This window comes from Oryctolagus cuniculus, chromosome 6, assembly GCF_964237555.1.
Source record: "Oryctolagus cuniculus chromosome 6, mOryCun1.1, whole genome shotgun sequence".
NCBI classification, from domain to species: Eukaryota; Metazoa; Chordata; class Mammalia; order Lagomorpha; family Leporidae; genus Oryctolagus; species Oryctolagus cuniculus.
The window spans coordinates 167827998-167855094 of record NC_091437.1 but is presented as its reverse complement, the minus strand read 5'-3'; the positions used below and the strand labels follow the sequence as shown (position 1 = coordinate 167855094).

At 50.1% G+C, this 27097-nt stretch overlaps 1 long non-coding RNA gene across 2 annotated transcripts in view; it reads left to right on the top strand.

Annotated features, from left to right (window-relative positions):
- LOC108176201 (uncharacterized) overlaps window positions 1–24987 on the top strand; it is a 29668-nt gene extending 4681 nt beyond the window's left edge. The window contains exons 2-3 of one of the 2 annotated variants that reach the window (XR_011389370.1): window positions 528–629; window positions 22818–24987. This is a non-coding gene — a long non-coding RNA (uncharacterized lncRNA). Of the gene's footprint in view, window positions 1–527; window positions 630–2874; window positions 8237–22817 lie in introns of those variants that run through there. The other variant, XR_011389369.1, reaches the window with a different exon arrangement.
- Window positions 24988–27097: the final 2110 nt, after the last annotated feature.

Genomic DNA, 27097 nt, shown 5'->3' with positions numbered 1-27097 from the left:
TGCGTGGACCTGGGGCAGGCCCACGGCGTCTCTGCCTCTGTCCCTTCCTTGCTGCGTGTAGTAAGAGAGATGCTCCTTCTTCCTCCTGTCGTTGGGAAGTAGATGAGGTAGCGCCGGCACCACAGCAAGGCCTGTCTGACAGTGACACTATGAGCACTTTCTCTTCAACCATAGGTATGAAAGCCTGCCAGGTGCCAGGGTGCTGTGGCCCCTGGAGCACTCAGCAGGAAGCGCTGGGAGAGCCCCGCTCACGCTCCGGCTCTGTTTGGGAGGCTGGGAGCTGCCCAGTGCAGCCAGGCTGGAGGGTGACAGGGCACGTGGGAACACAGGCCTCCCTGGCCCCATTCCCTGCCCTGGGGACACTCAGAGTTTTAACGGAGGAAAGAAGGGTGCAGAGGTGAGAGGGACCTGGGATGTGACAGGTCCTTGCTCTGCCAGTTATGGTTGGGTAACCAGGGTGCCCTACAGAGTGGGCTCTAATCCTGCACCAGTCCTGATAGTGAGATTCAGTGTGGTGTACATCACAGAACAACCTCGTGAGGTCTGTCCGGAGCACATGGCCCCCACACTGTGCCTGCAGCTCTTCATCCGGTGACCCTGCAGCATGGCAGGTGGAGGACCTGAGTCAGGTAAGAATCCCTGTTCCACTCCTCTGGAGCACAGGGCTATCTGGTGGGCATCGTGAGGCGTGTGTTGGGTTATCTCATTGGGTCAAGGGACTGCTATGGGCCTGCCACTCTGTGGGATGACAGATGTGGTGGGGTACGTGCTTTGAGGGCAATAAGACCAGGAGAGCAGGGAGAGGGCACTGTGTGGTGCAGAATGGAAGAAGGTGGGGAATAATGAGGAAGGGCACAACCTTCCAGACTCAAGGGACAGCCCTGCAAAGGCCTGGGGGCTTGGTGAGTTAAAATTTTAGTTATTTATGAGAGAAAGAGAGGACAGACACAGACGGACAGAGCTTCCACCCTGGGCACTCCCCAAACGCCCACACAGCTGGGGCTGTGCCAGGGCCAAAGCCGGGAGCCAGGAGCTCAATCCAGGTCTCCTGTGTAGGTGGCAGGAACCCAGTTTCTTGAGCCATCACCTCTGCGTCCCAGGCTCTATGCCAATGGGAAGCTGAAGTCAGAGGCCGGAGCTGGGGATTGAACCCAGGCCCTGTGATGTAGGACACGGGCACCCAAACAAGCTGGCTAAACACCCCTCCACTGTCGTGGTTTCAAAACTTTTAAATTTATTTTCATTTTATTTGAGAGGTAGACAGACTAAGAAGTCTTTCACCTACTGACTCACTCCCCAAGTGCCCATAACAACCAGGAGGGGCCAGGTTAAAAGCAGGAGCCTGGACCTCAATCCACGTCTCCCACATGGGTGACAAGGACCCGACTCCTTGAGCTGTTACCTGATGCCTCCCAGAGTCTTCATCAGCAGGGGGCAGGGATAGAGAGTGAAGCCGGGACCCAAACCTGAGCCCTCTGGTAGGGAATGTGGGCCTCCCAGTGGCGTCTCAGCAGTGCCAAATGCTCACCCCTACAGTTCTGTGTTCTAACAGTCAGTTCATAAGACTATACGATCATTGAGCCCCAGGACTGCAAAGCAGTAGCCTCCGTTAGTCCCTGATGCCCACTGCCCGCACTTCTGAGGCTCTCGGTGTGTTCCCTGCCTGGCTGTGCCCACTTCCCAGGGTGAAGTCCAGGCCTCCTGTCTCCTCTCCTCCCTTGTTTCTCCACCCCGCCTCCCACAGCTGCCTTGGAATTTACGCCTTTCCAGATGCCACCCCTGCCTGTTCCTCACCCTGTCTCCTTGGAGCTGGGTGTCACGTGAGCCTACCTCACCCTGCTCTGGGAAGCCAGGCTTGACCTGGGGCCTCTGCCTCACCATTGCCAGCCCCACAGTGAAGGGCAGCCCTGGCAGGACCCTTTCTCAGAGGTAGCCTGTCCTGAGTGGACGAGTCAGCCCTGTTCCCACCTCAGCTCAGCCAAACAGGCCTTTCTAAGGTGTTTTCACGAGGGGTCTGTGGGAACACAGGGGGAAGTGGCTGATGGCAGAGCCCCAAGTCTGGAGAGCCTGGCCTTCCACTGGCTGTGTGGGGCTGGGAGGCCAGGGGAAATGGCCTAAGAGATTGGGCCTCTGTATCCACGTGGGAGACCAGGAAGAAGCTCCTCACTCTTGGCTTTGGCCTGGACCAGCCCAGCCTCTGCAGCCATTTGGGGAGTGAACCAGTAGATGGAAGATCTCTCTCTCCCTCCCCCTCCCCCTCCCCCCTCCCCCCTCCCCCTCCCTCTCCCTCTCTCCCCCGGCCCCATCTCTTCCTATCTCTGAAACTCTTTCAAATAAATAATAAGTAAATAAATATTTAAAAAAATAAAAGGCTGGTTAAAGGAAGGAATTAAAGCAGTCAGCTTTAGGGCAATACATGTTTTGAAATGTGAATTTGTTTTTTGTTAAGGTTTATTTTTTTAAGATTTATTTATTTATTTGAAAGGCAGAGGCAGACAGAGACAAAGAGGGAGGGAGAGGGAAAAAGTCTTCCATCCGCTGGTTCACTCCTCAAATGGCCACAACTGCCAGAGCTGGGCCAATCTGAAGCCAGGAGCCAGGAGCTTCTTCCAGGTTTCCCACGTGGGTGCAGGGGCCCAAGGACTTGGGCCATCCTCCACTGCTTTCCAAGTTGCTTTAACGGAGAGCTAGGTTGGGAATGAGGCATCTGGGACTCGAACCAGCACCCGTGTGGGATGCTGACACTGCAAGTAGAGACTTGGCCCACTACACCACATTGCTGGCTCCTGAATTTCTTTTAACATGATTGATATATATGGGAAAAGTTAAGCAGAGAGCAAATTTCACATCTGTGTATAATTTTTCTCTGAGAAGTATTACATGAAAACAGAAAACCAAAGCTCCACCCGGCTGGAAGAACTGCAGACTGGCTGGGACGCTCAGGACACGGCTCAGGTCTGCCAGAGGCCCCAGCTCGGCATGGTCAGCGTGTGTCCAGGGCGCCTCTCCCACCCACACCTGATGTGCATCTTCCACCCACTGCAGGTAGTGCACAGGTCACAACCTTCCACGCACGCTCCCAAAGCAAACTCGGACTTCTCCAGAAAGTCAGTAAACACCAAACATATCGCAGTATTTACATATTCATTTCTCCTTCTCCTTCTCCTTCTCCTTCTCCTTCTCCTTCTTCTTCTCCTCCTTCTCCTCCTTCTCCTCCTTCTCCTCCTCCTGCTCCTCCTGCTCCTCCTCCTCCCCTCCTCCCCCTCCTCCTCCCTCCCTCCCCCTCCTCCGACAGGCAGAATGGACAGTGAGAGAGAGAGAGACAGAGAGAAAGGTCTTTCTTCCATTGGTTCACCCCCCAAATGGCTGCTACGGCTGGCACTGCGCTGATCCGAAGCCAGGAGCCAGGTGCTTCCTCCTGGTCTCCCATGGGGTGCAGGGCCCAAGCACTTGGGCCATCCTCCACTGCACTCCCTGGCCACAGCAGAGAGCTGGACTGGAAGAGGGGCAACCGGGACAGAATCCAGCGCCCCAACCGGGACTAGAACCCGGTGTGCCGGCGCCGCAGGTGGAGGATTAGCCAATGAGCCGCAGCGCCGGCCACGTATTTGTTTCTTAACCATTAAGCATTTGTAAAACTGCATTTTTGATAAGTTTCTGTCACCTTAAATTTTTTTTTTAAATTTATCTATTTGTTTGAAAGGCAGGATGGTAAAGAGGACGGAGGGAGGGAGTGAGAAATGTCTTCTATCCACTCCCCAAGTGGCTGCAAAGGCCAAGGCTGGGCCAGGTTGAAGCCAGGGGCCTAGAATTCCACCTGCGTCTTCCACATGGGTGGCAGAGGTCCACATACTCCACCGTCTCCTGCTGCTTTCCCAGGCATATTCGCAGGGAGCTGAACTGGAAGTAGAGCAGCTGGGACTCAAACTGGCACTCATATGGGATGCCAGTGTCTCAGGCCATGAAAATTCATTATTCTTAAAACTGTGGTAAGATACACAGAACATAAAATGTACCATCTCAGCCGTGTTTAAGTGTATAGTACAGCAGTAGTAAATAGGTTCACGGTGTTGTGCAGACATCACCACTGTCCGTCTCCAGGACTCTGCATTCTGTGGAACAAACTCTGTCCCCATTAAACATCAGTGCCTCACTTCCCCATCGTCTCCAACGAGCACGGCACTTCCTGTGCTAAGGGCCCACGGACGCGGAATCCCACAGTGCTCACGCTCTCGTGTTTGGCTGATCCCACTCAAAGTCCTTCCTTTTTAAGGGTGACTGTTCTGTTGCATGTAATGCTGCCTTTTGCTTTTCTTCGTCTCTTGCTGGGCACTTCAGTTGTTCACGTTCTAGCTGTCCCCTCCCCCTGCCTTCTGTGTTTGTTTGAAAGGCAAAGAGACAGAGACAGGCAGGGATCCCCCATGCATTGGTCCCCTTCCAAATGCCTGCAACAGCTAGGGCTGAGGCAGGCGGAGCCGAGCCAGGAGCTCCGTCTGGGTCTCCCGTGTGGTGGCCGGGGCCCGGGGACCTCAGCCATCACCTGCTGCACGTCAGGAAGAAGTTGCATTGGAAGTGGCATTTCCAGGACTGGAACCAAGCACTCTGGTGCACAGCTGTGCCTAGCGGTGACTCGGCGTCTGCACCAGACGTCTGCCCCAGCCTTGTGGTTTTTCTGGTGCTGGTTGACGCCGGCTGCTCCTGCTTCCTGGCCCTCTGTGCTTGTTGGACTTCCCCAGCTACGAAATGGTGCTCATAATCCTGCCGTCCCACTGCCCGTTTCTCTGTCTGTCCGACAGCACGTGTCCAAAGCTGCGCAGTGTGGGTAGGATGGCATAGTGCTGTTCCTGCCCAGCTGCCCTGAGTGCGAGGGCTGTGGAGGTGGCTGAGCAGGGCGGTGGGGGAGAGGGGACAGCTGGCAAGGCAAGGGCGGGGGCCTCTGGCTGAGAGCTGGGGATGGGCGGCAGAGCAGCGGCCCTGAGGCAGGCTGCGAGGAGGAACCACAGAGCACAGCAGTGAGGCCCGCACATGGACCCTGCACAGGACGTGTGCACAGCCGGCTGGGCCGGGGGTCTCTGGGAGGTGGGCATGTGGGCAGGAAGTGCTCTGTAGGACCCAGCTGCTGTCTGACTTTGTGCGCGTGAGGGTGGGAAGAGCAAGTGCTGTGAGTTGAGGACAGTGCAGAGGGAGTGAAGCAGAATTGGTAGCAGGGCTGCCTGGTCATGCCAAGGACACCAGGCCACCCTGCCCTGTGACCATTCTCCCAGCCTCACACCTCAGGAAAGGGCACAAAAGCCCAGTCGGAGGAGGGCTAGGAAGTCCCCAGGCCATGTGACATGGCGGGGTTTCGGGGGAAGGCAGAGCCCTAGGGATGGCTGGGGCGGCGGATGCATCAGAGTTCTGAGGAGATTGGCGGGGGCACTGGGGCTTTGCCCTGGTGGGACTGGAGGAGCAGGGCTGAGGAGGGCGGGGGAAGGGGGTGCCCCGATGCTGAGATGTCTTTCAGAAACTGGTCTGGTCCATTCCCAGGGGTGATGGGCTGAGGGGTGCATCCCCCCAGCCTTGCTGTGCAGCCTCAGGTGAGGCGGTGAGCTCAGCAGGTGGAGCCAGGACCAAGTCTGGGACAGGGCCTGCACTGGGCCCTGGAGTAGGAGGAGCCAGGCAGGAGTCTTCACACAGCCATGGGGAGGGGTGGCGGCTGAAGTCCCGGGAAGCAAAGGAAAAGGGTCGTGGTGAGTGACACCCGCTGGGGAAGGGAGGCGTGCAGTCGGGTGGCAAGCACAAGAAATGGCGACTTCAGGGCAAGTCAGGCTGGGGCTTTGACAGCCAGGGAGGCATCTCACCCACTGACAGGGACAGGGCAGGTGTGGTGGGGTCGGGGGGAGTGTACCCAAGGGCTGCCGGGTGCCCTTGAGCTCCCAACTCTCCTCTCGGACTTGGTTCTCAGCTCAGTGACTGTTCGTCAGGCGGCTCTGGGTGTCAAGAGCTGGAAGTACAAAACAAGTTAGCACTGCCTCAGCTCAATGTCTTTAGGGACAGAGCAGCCAGAACAGTGACAGAGTCACAGGCAGGGAGCTGTGAGCCTGAAGCCACCGGGGGAGGAGGTGGGCTAGTGGCTGTGGCGGGATTCTAAGTTAGAGGCTTCGGGTGGTGAGGGGGCCGGGTGGAGGTGGACCCCAGTAGGACTTGATCTTGTGGAGGAGCCGTAGGCAAGGCCAGCTCTGGAGGGCTCTCGGCTGGGCGTGCCGCTGCCACAGGAAGGTTTTGTGTGCAATGAGGGGTGGGTAGGCCCTGTGGAAGGCTCAGATGGATGAGAAGGGGCGTGGCTTTCAACCAGGATGGTGGCGTTGGACAGAAGTGGGTGAGGAAGGAAAACCCCCATCTTCTTTTATCCTGAAAGATTGACGTCAGGACATGAGCCAGCTGTGGGTGGGGTAGGGTAATTCTTTTTCTTCGGGTTTCCATGGATGCCTTGGGGGATCTTTGCCGTTCCTCCTGGTGCTGGCTCAGGGAGTGCTGCTTGCCTTTACCATGATTCAGCAAAGACCATTGAGCTGGGGATTGCAGGCACCACATTGTCACAGAGAGTTACAATGAAGTGGGACACAGATAATCAGGCGGTGACCAGATGGAGTGAGGGCCCCACTGGGGAAGCTGAGGCAAAGGCCCCCTGCTGGCAGGTCAAGGGGTTTGTCTTCTAATCCTAAAAGGGAGCTGGCCAGGTCAAAGGACAGGAAGAGGGTTACTCAAAAACAGGGACTAGAGGCATCTGATGTGGCTGGAGTCTGCAGTGTGGAGACAAGCGGGAGGCCAGACTGGAGCTGTGCCCTGTCACACAGGGCCTTGAGGCTGTGTCACGGTTTTATCCTGGAGTGTGGTGGACGGAAGGAGGGCAGTAGTTCTCCCCTAGGGGCTGCACATCTGGAAATATGTGTGGTCTCCTCTGGCCATTACAGATGGGGTGTACTGCCCTCACTCTGCCGTGTGGGGCGGTTCAGCACCTTGCTCCACTGCAATGGGAGAGTGCCCTGATGAAGGTGCTACAGACATCTCGTTACCTTGTTAATTTAACTTTTGGCTCTGTGACCTGGTGTTCAGAGCGCAGGGCCCTGCACCACTGCCCCACATAGCTGTCCTCTAGCTTGGCTTGCTGGGCACGTTACCCTGGGTGTCTGCAACAATGCACACATGTTGCTGTGGATTCGTTCTGAGAGGAGAAGCGTGGTGGGGGCAAGAGGTGTGGAGTCACGGCACAGACCCCGGGAGTCGGGTTAAAGCAGGCTGGAGGCGAGCAGCCTGCAGACTTGTTTCAGTTGGTGCAGCAGCTTATATAGCTGAGGCAGCCAGTCCAGTCAAGGGGCAGTTTATGCCATAACCAATCATTGCCTGTTGCCAGGCAGGCTCCTTTGCCAGGTGGGTTTCAAAGCCATTCCTGAGTAACTGACACTCCCTTGCCAGCGGCCATCTTGGCATGGCCTTTTCATTCCACCACACACACAAACCCCCAGTTCTGCCTGTGACGCTTTGGGTTTTTTTGTTTGTTTGTTCAATAGGATTTTGTTAACATGGGCAGTGACACTGTGAGCATTGTTTTTTTTTTTTTTTAATTTATCTATTTATGTTATGCGAGAGACAGAGTTACAGAGACAGAGAGATAGACAGAGAGAGAGCTTCCATACACTGATTCACTCCCCACATGGCCATAACAACTGGGGCTGGGTCGGATGGAAGCCAGGAGGAGCCTGGCACTCCCTCCAGGTCTCCCACATGGGTGGCAGGGGGCCCAAGGACTTGGGCCATCTTCTGCTGCCTTCCTAGGCCATTAGCAGTGAGCTGGATCGGAAGTGGAGCAGCCAGGGCTTGTACCAGTGCCTATATGGGATGCTGGCATTACAGGCAGCAGCTTAACTTGCTGCTCCAGAAGCTACCCCCAGGCGTTCTTAGACATGTTCAGGTGGACATGTGTCAACATCTGTCTTGGGCATAGCTAGGAGTAGAATTCTGAGTTGTAGGAATGTGAATTTTCAGCTTCATGAGATAATGCCAAATTAGTTTACTAATTTACCTGCAATGTGCAAAGTGATACTGTCTTCTCCAACAGTTGATATTGTCAGACTTCTTAATTTGTGCCTGTCAGGTGGATCTTAACTGGGGTCAGGGCTGTGGTGCGGCAGGGTGAACCACCACCTGTGATGACAGTGTCCCATATCAAAGCAGTGGGTTGAGTCCCAGCTGTTCCACTTCCAAAACAGTCCCCTGCTGTTGTGCCTGAGAAAGCAGCAGCAGATGGCCCAAGTGCTTGGACTCCTGCCACCTACATGGGAGAATTGAATGGAGAACTGGGCTTCTGGCTTTGGCCTGGACCAGCCCCAGCTGTTGTGGCCATCTGGGCAGTGAACCAGTGGATGGAAAATCTCTCTGTCTCTCCTTCTCTCTCTCTGTAACTCTGCCTTAAATAAAATAATAAAATACTATGCCAGTGCTGTGGCATTACAGGTTAAACCTCTGCTGCAGTGCTGGCATCCCATACGGGTGTTGGTCCGAGTCTTGGCTGCTCCTCTTCTGATCCAGCTCTCTGCTGTGGCCTGGGAAAGCAGTGGAAGATGGCCCAAGTTCTTGGGCCCCTGCACCCGTGTGGGAGACCTGGAGGAAGCTCCTGGCTCCAGGCTTTGGATTGGCACAGCACCGGCCATGGCGGCCATTTGGGGAGTGAACCAGCAGAAGAAAGACCTTTCTCTCTGTCTCTCTCTTACTAACTCTGTCAAATAAAAAAAATAAATTAAAATAAATCTTTAAAAAGAATCCTTTAAAAAAGGTGGATGTTAACTGGTATTTAATTGTGGTCTGATTTCATTCAGTCACTCAGCAAATACTCGTTGAGTGCTTACTCTGTGCCAGGCACTCCACTAGGGCTAGAGCTGCTTTCCCTTATGACTATGACGCTGAAAATTTCACCTTGTGTTTCACGGCTGCTCGCTCTCTCTCTGCAGTGAAATGCTTCCCACAGTGTCCACCACGGGTTCTTATTTGTTTACTAAACATCTAGCTCTACCCGTGGGTCCACCGTAGACTGCCCTTGGCACCCGACTGCCCAGAGGGGCAGAGGCCCAGAGCTGGCCAGCAGCAGGGGTAGGCCCTCTACTGCAGGAATCCACGAGCACGTCGCTGGGTGACAGCTCACCGGCAGGGAGATGAGATCTACATCAGGCAGGCACCAGTTACTCCGGCTTCCACACTTAGGGTTCCCAGGAGCCCCTGTGTCTTGCTGTAATTCCATAGGTGCCGCTTCCAGGGCCCCACAAGGGGCACGCTCCACTGCAAGTCTGTCCTCGGGAAGCCCAGAGCTGTGGCTTCCCCTCAGACGCTCCAGGCCCACACAGCTTACCCCACGTGCTGGCACACACGTGACATTCCACCTTGGCTTGGACACTGGGGAACATGGTCTAGAGCTAACCAAAGGGCAGAAGAGGGAAGGGGAAAGGGTTTTGGTGACCCTTTGCCCATACCCACTTTTAAAATTTTTTAAAGATTTATTTAGTTAAAAGGCAGATCCACAGAGAGGCAGAGAGAGAGAGAGAGAGAGAGAGAGAGAGAGAGGTAGGTCTTCCATCTGCTGGTTAACTTCCCAAATGGCCACAATGGCCAGAGCTGTGCTGATCTGAAGCCAGGAGCCAGGAGCCAGGAGCCTCCTCTGGGCCTCCCACTTGGGTACAGGAACCCAAGGGCCCGGGCCATCCTCTGCTGCCTTCCCAGACCACAGTAGAGAGCTGGATCAGAAGAAGAGCAGCTGGGACTTGAACCAGCGCCTGCATGAGATGCCGGCACAGCAAGCGGCTGCCTTACTGATATGCCACAGCGCCGGCCCCAACCCACACCCATTTTTAAAAATCCACTTTACTGAGCTATAATTCTCATGCAATGAAATGCACCTATTTTAAGTGAACCATGTTGTGAGTTTTGGCAAATGCGTACACTGTGAAACTGTTACTAAGGCAAGGTATTTCTGTGATCCAAAAGAATCCCCTTGCACCTTTTCCTAGCCAGCTCCCTCCCTGACCTCTGGCCCTAACAAATTGCTTTTTTATAGAGTTTTAGTCATACTGTGTACATTATCTGCACCTGTTTCTTTGGTTCAGTGTAGTGTTTTTCTGAATGATTCATGTGTGTGCCTAAGTAGTATTTCATGTTACGACTACTGCAAGTTATTCACCCACTTGCCTGCTAAAGGATGTCCCAGTCATCTCCTTTGTTGGCTATTATGAATAAAGCCTCTGTGAACATTGGTGTCTAAAAACCCAGGAGTGGAATTGGTCATATGGTATATGTGTGTGTCTACCATTGTAAGAAGCTGCCAAGTTGTTTTCCAAAGTGGCTGTACCAATTTGCGTCTCCACCAGCAGTCAGTAGAGCTCCAGCTGCTGCCCATCTTTGCCAGAATTTAGTATTGTCTTTTAATTTTAGCTACTCTGGTGAATCTAGTGGTGTCTCATTGTGGTTTTAAATTGCATTTCCCTGATGACTTTTAATATTGAGAATATTTGATGTGCTGCTGACCATTAGTATATCTTTTTTTTTTTTTTTTTTACAGGCAGAGTGGATAGTGAGAGAGAGAGACAGAGAAAAAGAGAAAAAGGTCTTCCTTTCTTCCTTCCAACTTTTGCCGCCGCGGCTGGTGCACTGCGACCAGCGCACCGCGCTGATCCGAAGGCAGGAGCCAGGTACTTATCCTGGTCTCCCATGGAGTGCAGGGCCCCAGTACTTGGGCCATCCTCCACTGTCTTCCCGGGCCACAGCAGAGAGCTGGCCTGGAAGAGGGGCAACCGGGAAAGAATCCAGCGCCCCGACTGGGACTAGAACCCGGTGTGCCGGCGCTGCTAGGTGGAGGATTAGCCTATTGAACCACGGCGCCGGCCAGTATATCTTCTTTTTATGAAGCTCCTTTTCAGATATTTTGTACATTAAAAAATTAGATTGAGTATCTTCTAATTATGCAGTTGAAAAATATTTATATAGTCTGGATGCAAATCCTTATGTGTTGCAAATAGTTTCTCCTATTGTGTCTTGTCTTTATTTCTGAAACAGTGTCTTTTGAAGAGCACCAGCTTTTAATTTTGATGAGGTTCAGTTTATCCATTTTTTTATTTTATAGTTCATGCTTTTTGTGTCTTACCTGAAAAATATGCCTACTCTAGAGTTATCAAGATATTCACCTAAGTTTTTATCTAGAAGTTTTTATAATTTTAGCTCTTCATAAAAATATTTTTCCTTTTTTAAATATTTATTTTGAAAGCTAGAGTTACAGAGAAAGAGGGGGAGACAGAGAGAGAGATCTTCCATCTGCTGGTTCACTTCCTAGATGGTCACAGTGGCCAACACTGGGCCATCTTCCACTGCTTTTTCGAGGTCATTAGCAGGAAACTGGATCAGAGGTAGAACAACCCCCTCTGGAACCAGCACCCATATGGGATGCTGGCCTCATGGGCAACAGCTTTACCCACTACGTCACAATGCCAGCCCCAACAGTGATCCTTTTCAAGTTCATTTTTGTGTAGGATATGTGATAAAGGTTGAGGTTATTGTTTGAAAAAATATGATAGCCAATTGTACCAGTACCATTTGTTTAAATAAATACTTATGGGGCTATTTCTGGATTCTCCGTGTTGTTCCACTGATGTGTATGCCCCGCCTTATGACAGTATGACACTTCCTTTTATAGTGAGTCAGGAAAACCAGGTTGTGTAGGTCCTCTGACTTTGCTCTTCATTTTCAAAATTGTTTTGGCCAGTGTGTTTTGCCGTTTCTATTTAAATGTTAGGTGCTTGTCAATTTCTACAGCATAGCCTGCTGGGATTGTGTAGACTCCAGATCGTCTGGAGGGTGTTGGTGTACTAACGCTATTGAGTCATCTGACCGAGCAGCATGGTCTGTCTCAGTTTGTTTAGGTCTTTAAAAGTTCAGAAGCTTTCAGTCTGCAGGCATTGCATATTTTGTTAAAGGTATTGGGGGTACATAGAAGCCTTTATATAGCAGATCTGGAAGGTATGCCTGGGAGGCTAGCCCTGGGCTGTCATCTGGGAGCTTGCTTTCTGGAGGGTTTCTACCATCCCCAGAACCAGTGCCAGTGGCTCCCTGTGCCTAAATCGTTTGTGCAAACAACATGGGTTGAGCTGAGATGCTGATTTCCTTCAGGAAATCTGGAATTTTGGTACCTGCTAGGCAGAGGGTACCTAAATGACCAACCCCCTAATAAAAATTGTGTCACTGAGTCTCTCATAAGTTTCCTTGGTGGACACATTTCACACATGATCACAACTTGTTGTTTAAGGAATTAGTGCACCCTGAGTGACTGTGCTGCACCTGGCCTGCTTCTGTTGCCTTTGCCAACTTTGCTTTATGTCAGGGCCACCGGGATGAGTCATGCTGTGTCCAGGGAATCGTCTAGCCTGGGGTGGTCTGACGGGCCCTCTGCCACAATTCCTAAGCATTTTTTTTTTTTTTGACAGGCAGAGTGGACAGTGAGAGAGAGAGACAGAGAGAAAGGTCTTCCATTGCCATTGGTTCACCCTCCAATGGCCGCTGCGGCCGGCGCGTTGCGGCCGGCGCACCGTGCTGATCTGAAGCCAGGAGCCAGGAGCCTCTCCTGGTCTCCCATGGGGTGCAGGGCCCAAGCACTTGGGCCATCCTCCACTGCACTCCCGGGCCACAGCGGAGATCTGGCCTGGAAGAGGGGCAACCAGGACAGAATCAGGCGCCCCGACTGAGACCAGAACCCGGTGTGCCAGCGCCGCAAGTTGGAGGATTAGCCTATTGAGCCACGGTGCCAGCCCCTGTGGGGAGCAAACCGGACTAGACTGAGTTACTGGAATTAAGACTTGTTCTATGCATCTGCTCTCCCACAATATGGCGCTGGGAGAGAAGTAAACAGCTTCCGCACAGCTGCCTCCAGTTCAACTAATAAACTGTAGGACTTGCTCCTGATTGGAGGAGAGCAGCGTACTCGGCGTGTGGGCAGCCGAGTTAGGATTGGCGGAGGAGGACTATAAAGGAGGAGAGAGACGGCATGCACCGGGGAACATCTATGGGGAACATCTGGGGGAACCCGTGCAGCCCCCGAGAGAACCGGCCGGCGGTGTGCCGCTCCCCTGCGGAAGTGGGGAATGCGGCCAGGGGGAACTGCCCTTCCACGGAGGTGGAAGGGATAGTAGCCAACCCGGGAAGAACCAGCAGCAAACCCGGGGAAGGCCGAGCAGACGAAAGAACAGCGCAGGGTCCTGTGTCGTTCCTCCACGAAGAGGGGGAGCGACAAGCCCCCAATTCCTAAGCATTTTATGTCTATAATTTTGTTTATTTATTTAAACTTTAAAAAACTGTTTTTATTTGAAAGAGACAGGAACAGAGAAAGACAGAGAAACCTACAGAGATCTTCCATCTGTTGGTTCCCTCTCCAAATATCTGAAACGACGGGTGGGCCAGGTGGAAGCCAGGAACCAGGAACTCAAGCTGTGCCTCACAGGTGGGTCGCAGGGACTGGTACTTGAACCATCTCCTGCCACCTCCTAGGGTACACATCAGTAGGAAGCTGGGCCAGAAGTGGGGTAGCCAGGATTAAACCAGGCACTCTGATATGGGCTGCCAGCACCACAGGCTGCACCACGGTGCCGACCTCCATTTTAATGTTTTTACAGCTTAATACACAGTTCTTTGCTGATTGTAGCTATGTAATGCTGGTTAGTGGTATTCAGAAACATAGTAGTAGTAGTCGTCTTCCTACTTAGTTTGTAGTCTTCAGTGATGATTAGAAGTTTCCTACACGAAACAGCTGTCAAGCACGTAAGACTGCATCAATGCATCCATCATTCTCAGGATTGTTGGTGACCTGGGCATATTTTCCCCATGTAGTCTTGCCTCCTTGTATCGCAAGGCCCAACCCATACACGTTCACCCTGCTGACAATCCCTAAGTTGTATATAATCAGGATGATGGATTCTTTTTTCTTTTTAAGATTTATTTTATTTTATTTGAAAGGCAGAGTTACAGAGAGAGAGAGAGGGAGAGAGAAAGAGATTGCATCTGCTGGTTCACTCTCCAAATGGCCACAATGGCCGGAACTGGGCAGATCTGATGCCAAGAGCCAGGAGCTTCTTCATGTCTCCCACATGGGTCCAAGCTCTAGGGCTATCTTCTGCTGCTTTCCCAGGTGCATTAGCAGGGAACTGGATCAGAAGTTGAGCAATCAAGACTTAAACTGGCGCCTGCCACACCACACTGCCAGCCCTGATGAATTCTTTTTTACACCAAACATTGGCAGACAGAGGTGGCTTTCAGTTCTGGATTGTTACATTGGTTTCCTTGGAACATAAACCCTTTGGCTTAATGAATGTTTCACATTTAAGTGGTTTTGTCATAGTGCCATCTCCAACAAAGCAGACTCTAATAACCATTCTTTCTTTTCCATGCTTTATTTTTCTCTTTTCTGTTTAAATAAACTTTTTTTTTAAAGATTAATTTATTTATTTGAAAGACAGAGTTATGGAGAGGCAGAGGGCAGAGCGAGAACTCTTCCACCTGCTGTTTCACTCTCCAAATGGCCACAATAGCTGGAACTGAGCCAATCCGAAGCCAGGAGCCTGGAGCTGCTTCTGGGTCTCCCACTGGGCGCAAGGGCCCAAGGACTTGGGCCATCTTCTATTGCTTTCCCAGGCCATAGCAGAGTGCGGGATCAGAAATGGAACAGCTGGGACTTGAACCAGCGCCCATATAGGATGCTGGCACTACAGGCGGCGGCTTCACGCTGGCCCCTTGAATAACTTAATGACTTACAACTTCTGCTTCTCGCTGGGCATGAACTTTAGGCATAGGGACTTCCCATTTTCCTGCTTTCTCTTTCCGTTTCTGTTTACTCAGACTGGAAAGTACCTTAGCTTGGGCTGTGGCTCTCTGTCCAGCAGACTGGCAGATACCACTCCCTGGGAGTCTTTTCCTCCTTCTTTGGTGTTTCTGTTCATGATCTCCATGCTCTTTGTCTTCTGTGTTTTCTCAGCATAGTGCTACTTTTGGTAGAACTTCGCCTTCACACTGGTCATCTTTGTTGCTTTCCTTGAACGTTCATGAGCCTCACGACTCTCCTTTTTCCTCCTTTTCTCATGGTAATCCACACTATACCCACAAATTTTACAACGTAATTCAATATATTCATTTTGTGGCATGGTGACTTTCTTGCAGCGCTGGGTGTGGCCTGCTGGGCACCAAGAACATCTCAATTTTTGGGGCCAGAAACCCCTGACAACTCAGCACAACTTGTTACAGGAAAAGGTTCCCTACCTTTGTTGTTAATCTGAGGTGGACACCACTGTCCCCCAGGAACTATGTTAGCTGCACCGTTTTTCATGGATGCCCTTTGGCAGTTTTTCTGCTCCCATTTCTTGGGAGTTTGTTTGTATGTTTTTGCTTTAATCATGAATGAATATTGAATTTTTCATATGCTTTTCTACATATTTTGAGATTGCTTTTCTCAGTCTTTTAATGTGGTAAATTACCTTGCTTTGTTGTTAAATGATGTTAAGGGCTGAATCCTTTCCTCCCAAAATTTGTACATTCAAGCCCTAGCATGACCGGATTTGGAGACAGGGCATTTAGGGAGGTAATTAAGTAAAATGAGGATGTAAGAGTCAGGCCTGAATCTCGTGGGACCTGTGTCCACATGAGAATAGGAAGAGGCCCAAAGGTTTTCTCTCCTCCTGTGCACACAGAGAAGAGGCCGTGTGACACTACACTGACTAGTTGTAGTGATCTACACACTAGAACTACACTGACTAGTTGTAGTGATCTACACACTAGAACTACACTGACTAGTTGTAGTGATCTACACACTAGAAAGGGAGACCCCACCAGAAACCAGCTCTGACGTCAGCTTGGCCTCAGACTTCCAGTGTTTAGACTGTGGGAAGATGACCTTCTGCAGTTGAGTGGCCTGGTCTGTGGCATCTGTTGTGGCAACCCTAGCAGAGTAATAAAGCAATAAACACACTTTGTATTAATGAGGTAAACACTACTTGGCTATGATGTAGTATCCCTTTTTGAAAAAGTGCTACTCAATATTTTATAGAATTTTCACACGATGGATACTGGTCTCTGTTATTTCTTTTTTATTTTAAAGCTTTTATTTAATGAATGTAAATTTCATAGGTACAATTTTAAAATTATTTAGTGGCTCTTCCCCCCATACCCACCATCCCACCCCAATCCTGTCCCATCTCCTACTCCCTTTCCCATCCCATTCTTCATTAAGATTCATGTTTAATTAGCTTAATATACAGAAGACCAACCCTATACTAAGTAAAGATTTTAAAAGTTTTAATAGTTTGCACCCCCACACACATACAACGTATAAAGTACTGTTTGAGAAATTTTGCAGTTAATTTTCATAGGAGGAGTTGAGGAGTGCTCCCCCATGTCCCTTGCCTCCTATTACTGGGAGGCATGGTGGGTGTCATCCATGAAGAGAGGACTGCAGAGGCGGGGGCACTGTGGCAGTAAATGAAATAATTTTCATTTACAACTCATTAAGGACAGAGGACCTACATGAGGAGTAAGTGCACAGTGAATCCTGTTGTTAATTTAACAATTAACATTCTTATTTATGACATCAGTGATCACCGGAGGCTCTTGCCATGAGCTGCCAAGGCTATGGAAGCCTTTTGAGCCCACAATCTCCATTAGTATTTATACAAGGCTATAAGCAAAGTGGAAGTTCTCTACTCCCTTCAGAGAAAAGTACATCACTCTTTTATGGCTCCTTCTTTCCACTGGGGTTTCACTCACAGAGATCCATCATTTATAATATTTTTTGCCACAGTGTCTTGGCTTTCCATGCCTGAGATGCTCTCATGGGCTTTTCAGCCACATCCAAATGCCTTAAGGGCTGATTCTGAGAGCAGAGTGTTACTTAAAGTGATTGTCATTCCATGAGTCCGCTGTGTGGACTGCTTTCCATGTTGGACATTGTCGCTCCCCGTCTTCGTGGAGGAATGACACAGGACCCTGCGCTGTTCTTTTGTCTGCTCGGCCCTCCCCGGGTTTGCTGCTGGTTCTTCCCGGGTTGGCTACCGACCCTTCCACCTCCGTGGAAGGGCGGTTCCCCCTGCCACTTTCCCCACTTCTGCGGGGGAGCGGCACACTGCCGGCCGGCTCTCTCGGGGGCTGCTCAGGTGTTCCTCATAGATGTTCCTGGTGCATGTTGTCTCTCTCCGCCTTTATAGTCCTCTTCCACCAATCCCAACTCTGCTACCCACACGCCGAGTACGCTGCTCTCCTCCAATCAGGAGCAGGTCCTGCTGTTTATTGGTTGAACTGGAGGCAGCTGTGTAGAAGCTGTTTCCTCCTCTCCCAGCGCCATATTGTGGGAGAGCAGATGCATAGAATAAGTCTTAATTCCAGTAACTTAGTCTAGTCCGAGTTGCTCCCAGTTGCTCCCCACAGATCCCCTTTCTTTTTATTTTTGGCGTTGATACGTGCCTGTCTTCGGTGCCCCGTGGCACACACTCTGCTCTGCTTGCTAGAGTTGCCCACAGGTGCTTACAAGCCCTACCAATCAGGCAAACTGAATCCGGGTCCTCTCTTCGCCATGTTGTGAGGAGGTTTTTAGGCGCTGATGCGTGCCTGTGTTCGGTGCCCTGCAGCGCATGCTCTGCTCTGCTAGAACTGCCTGCAGGTGCTTACAAGCCCTACCAATCAGGCAAACCGAATCCAAGCCCTCTCATTGCCATCTTGTGGGGAGACTTATTGGTGTTGATTACGTGCCTGTCTTCGGTGACCTGCAGCCGCCCACAGGTGCTTATCGTCTTACTAATCAGGTAGACCGAATCCAAGCTCTCTCATTGCCATGTTGTGGGGAGGCCTTATTTTTCTCTATTTCTCTATCTCCGGGCATTCCTATTTCTCCTATTTTACTTCTATCTGCCAGCATTCCTATTTCTCTCATTTTACTTCTAAACTTCTGTTTCTCTTATCCCCGCGGCTTCTCGGCGCCTCGCCCCGTGGTGGGCTTCCCGGCTCTGCGCGGCTTCCCGGCTTCGCGTTCGCTCCACGGTCTCCACGCCCTTCGCGCCCGCACCACGGCCTCCGCGCTAGCCCCGCATTCCTATCTACTCGCGCCCCGAGCGCTCTTCCCGTTCGTGCCCCGCGCACTCTCTCTGCGCGCGGCGGCTTCCGCGAGTCAAACAGCCTAGCTCACGTTTCCGCCACCAGTATTCAGTCTAAGTTCCCCGGGTTAACCTGGCGAATTCAACCTAGCTCACATCTCCGCTTCGGTTTGGCTTCCCGTCTTTTGCTCCCCGGGCTAATCTGACGGATTCCAACCTAACTTATGCGTCTCTGCCTCTGGTTTTAGCTTTTCGCCTTTTGTTCCCTGGGCTGACTTGACGAATCCCAACATAGCTTACGTCTCCACCTCAGCCTGCCCCCACGGCTTCATCCTCCTAACATTTTTCTCTACCCGGTATGTTTCCTAACTTTTCTTCCAACAATATTCCCCTCTCATTTCTCCTGGCTTCTCCCCACAGTTCGTATCCAAGTCTGTTTGTTCTAGCTTTCACTTTCGCTTTTAATCTTAGAGATTTCTCCCAGCTTCCCCCCCGTAGTCCATATCCAAGTTTAAGTTTCTTCTTCCTTTTACTTTCACTTTCAATCCTAGCTTTCAATCCTAACTTCTTTCCCACAGTCCGTATCCGAGTCTATGCCTAGGCTTTCGATAGCTTCTTCTGGCACCTTTTCCGTCCGGCTTTCCCCTAGGCTCTTTGCTAATCTCTCTCTCCGGTATTTTCCCATTTCTTCCCGTTTCTTCCCTCCTAGGTTTCCTATCTGAGTCACGGCACCATTATGTCGCTCCCTGTCTTCGTGGAGGAACGACACAGGACCCTGCGCTGTTCTTTTGTCTGCTTGGCCCTCCCCGGGTTTGCTGCTGGTTCTTCCCGGGTTGGCTACCGACCCTTCCACCTCCGTGGAAGGGCGGTTCCCCCTGCCACTTTCCCCACTTCTGTGGGGGAGCGGCACACCGCCGGCCGGCTCTCTCGGGGGCTGCTCAGGTGTTCCTCATAGATGTTCCTGGTGCATGTTGTCTCTCTCCTCCTTTATAGTCCTCTTCCACCAATCCCAACTCTGCTACCCACACGCCGAGTACGCTGCTCTCCTCCAATCAGGAGCAGGTCCTGCTGTTTATTGGTTGAACTGGAGGCAGCTGTGTAGAAGCTGTTTCCTCCTCTCCCAGCGCCATATTGTGGGAGAGCAGATGCATAGAATAAGTCTTAATTCCAGTAACTTAGTCTAGTCCAAGTTGCTCCCAGTTGCTCCCCACAGGACATTCCCTCCTTTTTAATTCTATTATTATTACCAGGTACTAGATGCTATTTATATGAGCTCTTTAACACTTATTTGTATCTATATGTTCACTTTAACATTTAATATGATCATTTTAACAATTAAGATGGCATTTTTACCACCAATTTTAATAGGATTTGGAGTTCCATAACAAATTTTTAAACTGTACCCTTAAAAGTAAGTCCATAGGACTATATGCAAAACTATACAGCTTTACAGTTACAAACTTCTTCCTGCCTCTCTTATTCCCTCTTATTTTTACTGAGATCTGTTTTCAATTGACTTTATATACATCCAATTAACTCTATGTGAAGTAGAGTTCAACAGATAGTGTGAAGAAGAGAAGGAAAAAATAAAATAAAATAACTGTTCCTTGACAGTCAAGACAAGGGCTGTTCAAGTTATTGCTTCTCAAAGTGTCAGTTTCACTTCTGCAGCTTTAGTTTTAGGTGCTCTATTAGCTCTCACAGATCAGGGAGAACATATAGCATTTGTCCCTTTGGGACTGGCTTATTTCACTAAGTATGAAGTTTTCCAGATTGATTCATTTTGTTGCAAATAACTGGATTTAATTTTTTTAAACTGCTATGCAGTATTCCATAGAGTACATGTCCCATAATTTCTTTATCCAGTCTTTGGTTGATGGGCATTTAGGTTGATTCTATGTCTTAGCTATTGTGAATTGAGCTGCAATAAACATGGAGGTGCAGACAGCCCTTTTGTTTACTGATTACATTTCCCTTGGGTAAATTCCCAGGAGTGGGATGGCTGGGTCATATGGTAGAGCTACATTCAGATTTCTGAGGCATTTCCAAACTGTCTTCCATAATGGCTTTACCAGTCTACATTCCCACCAATAGTATATTAGGGTACCTTTTCCCCACTTTCTCTCCAGCATTTGTTGTTTGTTGATTTCTGAATGAGAGCCATTCTAACTGAAGTGAGGTGAAACTTCATTGTGGTTTTGATTTGCATTTCCTTGACAGCTAGTGATCCTGAACATTTTTTCATGTGTCTGTTGGCCATTTGGATTTCTCTTTTGAAAAATGTCTGTTCTGCCAGCGCCGTGGCTCACTTGGCTAATCCTCTGCCTACAACGCCAGCACCCTGGGTTCTAGTCCCGGTTGGGGCACCAAGTACTCGTCCTGGTTGCTCCTCTTCCAGTCCAGCTCTCCACTGTGGCCCGGGAGGGCAGTGGAGGATGGCCCAAGTGCTTGGATCCCTGCACCCGCATGGGAGACCAGGAGGAAGCACCCGGCTCCTGGCTTCGGATTGGCGCAGTGCCGGCGTGGCGGCCATTAGGGGAGTGAACCAACGGAAGGAAGACCTTTTTCTCTGTCTCTCTCTCACTGTCTATAGCTCTCTCTCTGTCTCTCTCTCTCACTGTCTAACTCTGCCTGTCAAAAAATAAAAAAGAAAAAAAGAAAAATGTCTGTTCTTCAATTTGTTAATGTGGTATATCACATTGATTGATTTGCAAATGTTAAGCCATCCTGGCATACCAGGGATAAATCCCACTTGGTCTGGGTGAATGATCTTTCTGAGGTGTTGTTAGATTAGACTGGCTAGAATTTTGTTGAGGATTTTTGGGTCTATGTTCATCAGAGAAATTGGTCTGCAATTCTCTTTCTCTGTTGCATCTTTTCTGGGTTTAGGAATTAAAGTGATGCTGAGCCAGGCTGAAGCCAGGAGCCAGGAGTTTCATCTAAGTCTCTCACATGGGTGCAGGGGCCCAAGCACTTCAGCCATCTTCCACTGTCTTCCCAGGCCATTAGCAGGGAGCTAGGTTGGAAGTGGAGCAGCCAGTATTTGAACCTGCACCCATATGGGATGCTGGTGTCACGGGCAGTGATTTTACCTGCTGTGCTGCTATGCCACCATGCCGGCCACCCTGTTACTTACTTCACTTCTGTTGTGGTCTGTGTGACCAGCACACGCTCTGTCTCACTTCCTGTTATGTGTGCACTTAGCAGAATATGCATTTGGCTGTTGGTGAGTGAACTGTCGTATAAATACCAGTCACCAAGTTGGTTGATTGGATTATCTGTGTCTTTGATACACTTTATGATGTTCAGCTTCCTTGTTTATTACTGGGAAGCTATTGTAGAAGTCGCTAGTAGAAAACTTTTCTATTTCCTCCTTCGATTCTCTCAGTTCCTGCTTTGTGTATTTTGAGGCTATTAGCTGTATATGTATTTAGAGCTTATTATATTTTCTTCACTAATTGACCCATTTTCATGATGAAATGATCCTTCTTTATTCCTGTTATTATTCCTTGTTCTAAAGCCTTATAACTGGGGCCAGTGCTGCGGCATAGCAGGTAAAGCCGTTGCCTGTGGTGCTGGCATCCCATATGGGTGCCACTTAGAGTCCCAGTTGCTCCACTTCCAAGCCAGCTCTCTGCTGTGGCCTGGGAAGGCGATGGAAGATGGCCCAAGTCCTTGGGCCCCTGCACCCACATGGGAGACCTGGAAGAAGCTCCTGGTTCCTGGCTTTGGATCGATGCAGCTCCAGCTGTTGAGGCCAACTGGAGAGTGAACCAGTGGATAGAAGACCTCTCTCTCTCTCTCTCTCTCTCTCTCTCTCTGCCTCTCTGTAACTCTGCCTTTCAAATAAATAAATAAATATTTTTAAAAAGCCTTATAATTAATATTTGTATATATCTTTTTTTTTTTTTTTGGACAGGCAGAGTTAGACAGTGAGAGAGAAACAGAGAGAAAGGTCTTCCTTTTTCCGTTGGTTCAACCCCCAAATGGCTGCCAAGGCCGGTGCACTGCGGCTGGCGCACTGCAGCTGGCGCGCTGGGCCAATCCGAAGCCAGGAGCCAGGTGCTTCCTCCTGGTCTCCCATGCAGGTACAGGGCCCAAGCACTTGGGCCATCCTCCACTGCACTCTCGGGCCACAGCAGAGAGCTGGACTGGAAGAGGAGCAACTGGGACAGAATCCGGCGCCCCAACTGGGACTAGAACCCAGGGTGCTGGCGCCGCAGGCGGAGGATTAGCCAAGTGAGCTGCAGCACCAGCTGATATATCTTTTTTCCAACCTTTTATTTTCAGTGCATTTGTGTTTATAATTAAGGTAGCATTCTTATGATCAGCATGTTCAGTTGATCATCTGTTTTTGTTTTGTTTTTTAAGATTTATTTTATTTATTTGAAAGACAGAGAGAGCGGTAGACACAGAGAGAGAGAGAGGTCTTCCATCTGCTGCTTCATTCCCCAAATGGTTGGGCTAAAATTTACGATCTTGCTGTTTGTTTTTTTGTTATTCCTTTGTTAAAAAAAGATATTATTTACTTAAAGAGAGTGACAGAGAGAGATGTATCTTCTATCCACTAGTTCACTCTCCAAATGGTCCCTGAAGCCAGGTGCCAGGAACTCCATTCGGGTCTCCCAAGTGGGTTGCAGGGATTCAAGCTCTCAGTCCGTCTTCCACTGCTTTTTCCAGGCACGTTAGCTGGGAGCTGGACTGGAAGCTGTGCAGCTGGGACTCGAACCGGCACTCAGAGGCGGGATCCCAGAATCAGGAGCTGGGGCTTAACTTGCTGTGCCACAATGTCGGCCCTAAAGTTACATTTTTAAAATTAAGGCTCTATGAGTATAAATTCTCATAGAATTTTTTTCTTTTTAAAAAAACTTAAATCCATGGGCGGTGGATTTTTTTAGCCTATTTCAAAATGCTTGTATCATTCTCAAATGGTAGTCTATTGGGTAGAATTATGGACTGAAAATTATTCTTCTGTTCACCTGTACTTTGAAGATACTTTTACATCGTCTTCCAACATTTACTTTTTTTTTAAAGAAAATAAAGATTTATTGATTTATTTGAAAGGCAAGTTATAGAGAGGCAGAGAGAGAGAGAGAGAGAGAGAGAGAAGGAGGGAGAGAGCTCTTTCATCTGCTGGTTCACTCCCCAGATGGCTGCAACAGCTGGAGCTGGGCCAGTCTGAAGCCAGGAGCCAGGAGCCTCTTCCAGGTCTCCCACATGGGTACAGGGGCCAAAGGACTTGGGCCATCTTCCACTGCTTTCCCAGGCCACAGCAGAGAGCTGGGTAGGAAGTGGAGCAGCCAGGACTTGAACTGGTGCCCATATGGGATGCCGGCACTGTGGGTGGCAGCTTTACCAGCTACATCACAGTGCCGGCCCCCCAACACTTACTCTTGTTGATAAGCCTGTCACTCTAATTCAGCTTCCTTTTCATGTAGTTTGCCATTTGTTAAAATTTGTGTTTTTTTTTTGTTTTATTTATTTATTTATTTATTTTTTTGCAGTACACGATTGATCCTTATCTGTTGATCTTGGGCTGAGGGATCTTTGTAAATCTGCATTTTTATTTGAATGAAATCTGGGTATCAGTTTGGATTTTCTCTTTTGTGGTCTTTATTTTTGCAGACAATGAGAATTTAATTTCTTCTAATCTAATCTTTATGCCATTTCCTCCCCTTTCTCTTTGCCCTGGGAAGTCTTCAATACAGTGTTGAGTAGAAGACATAATAGATGACTCCCTTACCTGATTTCCAATTTCAGGAAGAAATTTTTCTTTTTTAGATTTATTTATTTGAGAAACAGAGTTACAGAGAGAGAGAGGGGAGAGACAGAGATGTCTTCCATTTGCTGGTTCACTCCCCATATGGCTGCAACTGCCAGAGCTGGGCCGATCCAAAGCTAGGAGCCAGGAGCTTCTTTAGGTCTCCCATGTGGGTGCAGGGGCCCAAAGACTTGGGCCATCTTCCATCTTCCCAGGCCATTAGCGGAGAGTTGGATAGGAAGAGGAGCAGCCAGGACATGAACCAGAGCCCATGTGGGATTCCAGCACCACAGGTGGAAGCCTAACTTACTATACAACAGCGCTGGCCCCAAAAGAGAAAATTTTCCACAGTGCGCCATTAGGTGTGGTGCTTGCTGTAGGAGTTTTGCAGATATTTCCTATAAGGAAGTTAAGTTCTCATCCATTCCTAATTTGCGATGTGTTTACCTTAAAGTGATCATATGATTCTCAACTCTTTTAACAGCTAATGTGGTGATAGGTGTATCTTTTATTTTTATTTTTTAAAGATTTATTTATTTAGAAGTTAGAGTTACACAGAGAGAGAAGGAGAGGCAGAGAGAGAGGTCTTCCATCCACTGGTTCACTCCCCAGATGGCTGCAACAGATAGAGCCGCACCGATCCGAAGCCTGGAGCCAGGAGCTTCTTCTGGGTGTCCCACGCAGGTGCAGGCCCCAAGGACTTGGGCCATCTTCTATTGCTTTCCCAGGCCATAGCAGAGAGCTGGATTGGAAGTGGGGCAGCTGGGACTTGAACCATATGAGACGCCGGCACTGCAGGTGGCAGCTTATTCACTACACCAAAGCACCACCCCCTAAGTGTATCTTTTGTCTGTTAACACCACCCCTTGTATTGGTGAAGTAAACCTTACTTACTCACACTCCACCAGCCTCTTATACACCATACACCACTGGATTTGACTTGCTCCTGCTTTGTTTAGAATATTTGTTCACGAGGGATAGTGACCTGTAAATTTTCTTTCTTGTCATGTGCTTGTCAGACTTTGCGATTGTTGTTTTGCTGGAAACAAATCAGTACCACATTGAAGAACTTACACAGCAGGGTTTATTCTTCACAGTTCTGGAGGCTGAAAATCCAAGATCAAGGTTTGGCGGGGTCAAGGGTAGCTCCCAGGCCTTCCAGCTTCCGGCCATCTCCTGGAGGCATTTGCCCTGTGTGCCTGTCGCGCCCACATCCCCACTTATGGGGCCCACGCTACTCCAGTGTGACCTCATCTTGATGAATCACATCTGCAAATCCGGCCACACTCTGAGGTGTGGGAGGTGAGGACTTCCTGAACCTGGGGGATGCGATTCCACCTGCAACACTGGGTTTGTGGAGTGAGGGAGCAGTGTGATGAGGGCAGAAAATCCTTCTCTCTGTGTCAGTTTTGGTAGATTTTGGGGCTGATGTAACAGTATGGCTAGTTCTCAGTATTAATCCCTTCGGATGTTACTTCTTACCCATTCTTTCATTCTCTCATCTCCTGGGATTCCTGTCCTTGTTATTTTATTTTTTAGTGTTTATATGTTTTCTCTTGACCTTCCAGTTCATTAATACTCTCTGCTGACTTGTCTGATATGTTTTTTATTTATTTATTTATTTAATTTTTGACAGGCAGAGTGGACAGTGAGAGAGAGACAGAGAGAAAGGTCTTCCTTTGCCGTTGGTTCACCCTCCAATGGCCGCCGCAGCCGGCGCACCATGCTGATCCGAAGGCAGGAGCCAGGTGCTTCTCCTGGTCTCCCATGGGGTGCAGGGCCCAAGGACTTGGGCCATCCTCCACTGCACTCCCGGGCCACAGCAGAGCTGGCCTGGAAGAGGGGCAACCGGGACAGAATCTGGCGCCCCAAATGGAACTAGAACCTGGTGTGCCGGCGCCGCAGGCGGAGGATTAGCCTAGTGAGCCGCGGCACCAGCCCTGATATGCTCTTAAACCAGCTCTTGAGTGTTCTTAAAGGTTTGTTTACTTGAAAGGCAGAGTGATGGAGACAGGGAGTGAGGAGAGATCAGTACTTGGGCCCTCGTCAGCTGTGTTCCTAGGCACATTAGCAGGAAGCTGGATCTGCAGCAGGGCAGTCAGGACTGGACTGCACTCAGGGGACGCTGGGACCCAGGGGACAGCACCGCAACACCAGCCCCCGGAGTTCTGAGTTTCCGTTAGCTGTGTTTCTCCATCAACGAAGCTCACTGTTGTGTTCTTTCACAGACGCCACTGCTCGGGTGAAATGCTCCGTGTGCCTCCATTTCCACCTGCGCTTTCCTTAGCGTGTGGGTCAGATTCGCTCTAAAGTATGAATGCTCCAGCTCTGATCTTGTTGTCACCTCTAGGTCCCTTTCCATCTTCTGATTTTTCCTCTTGGTTTCAGTCCTTAAGTCCTGTTTTTGAAAGGCTTAGTAATTTGTAACTGAATGAGAGGTAACGTTTTAAAGACTGCAGTTTCTGCCTGATTGTATCTTCTTGCTTCCACAGATTCCTCCCTGTGCTCTGCAGGCAGAGAGAGGGGTGATTGCTAAGGCTCTGTCTGGTCCACGCCTGTCCCCAGGAGTTCCCTCCACTGGGGTGGGGTGGGGCTCATGGATGTGAATTCTGACTTCTCAGTGCAACTGCTATAAGCCACACGCTTGCAACTCTCTATGCCCTCCCACCCCCGTAGCTGAGGCATCTCTACACTCTCCCCCCCCCCCCGTAGCTGAGGCATCTCTACACTCTCCCCCCCCCCGTAGCTGAGGCATCTCTACGCTCTCCCTCCCCCATAGCTGAGGCGTCTCTGCTCCCCACCCCGTAGCTGAGGCGTCTCTATGCTCCCCACCCCGTAGCTGAGCGTCTCTATGCTCCCCCCCCATAGCTGAGGCGTCTCTACACTCCCCCCCATAGCTGAGGCATCTCTATGCTCCCCCCCATAGCTGAGGCGTCTCTACGCTCCCCCCCCATAGCTGAGGTGTCTCTACGCTCCCCCCCATAGCTGAGGCGTCTCTATGCTCCCCACCATAGCTGAGGCGTCTCTATGCTCCCCCCCATAGCTGAGGCGTCTCTATGCCCCCCCCATAGCTGAGGCGTCTCTACGCTCCCCCCCATAGCTGAGGCGTCTCTATGCTCCCCACCATAGCTGAGGTGTCTCTATGCTCCCCCCCCCGTAGCTGAGCGTCTCTATGCTCCCCCCCATAGCTGAGGCGTCT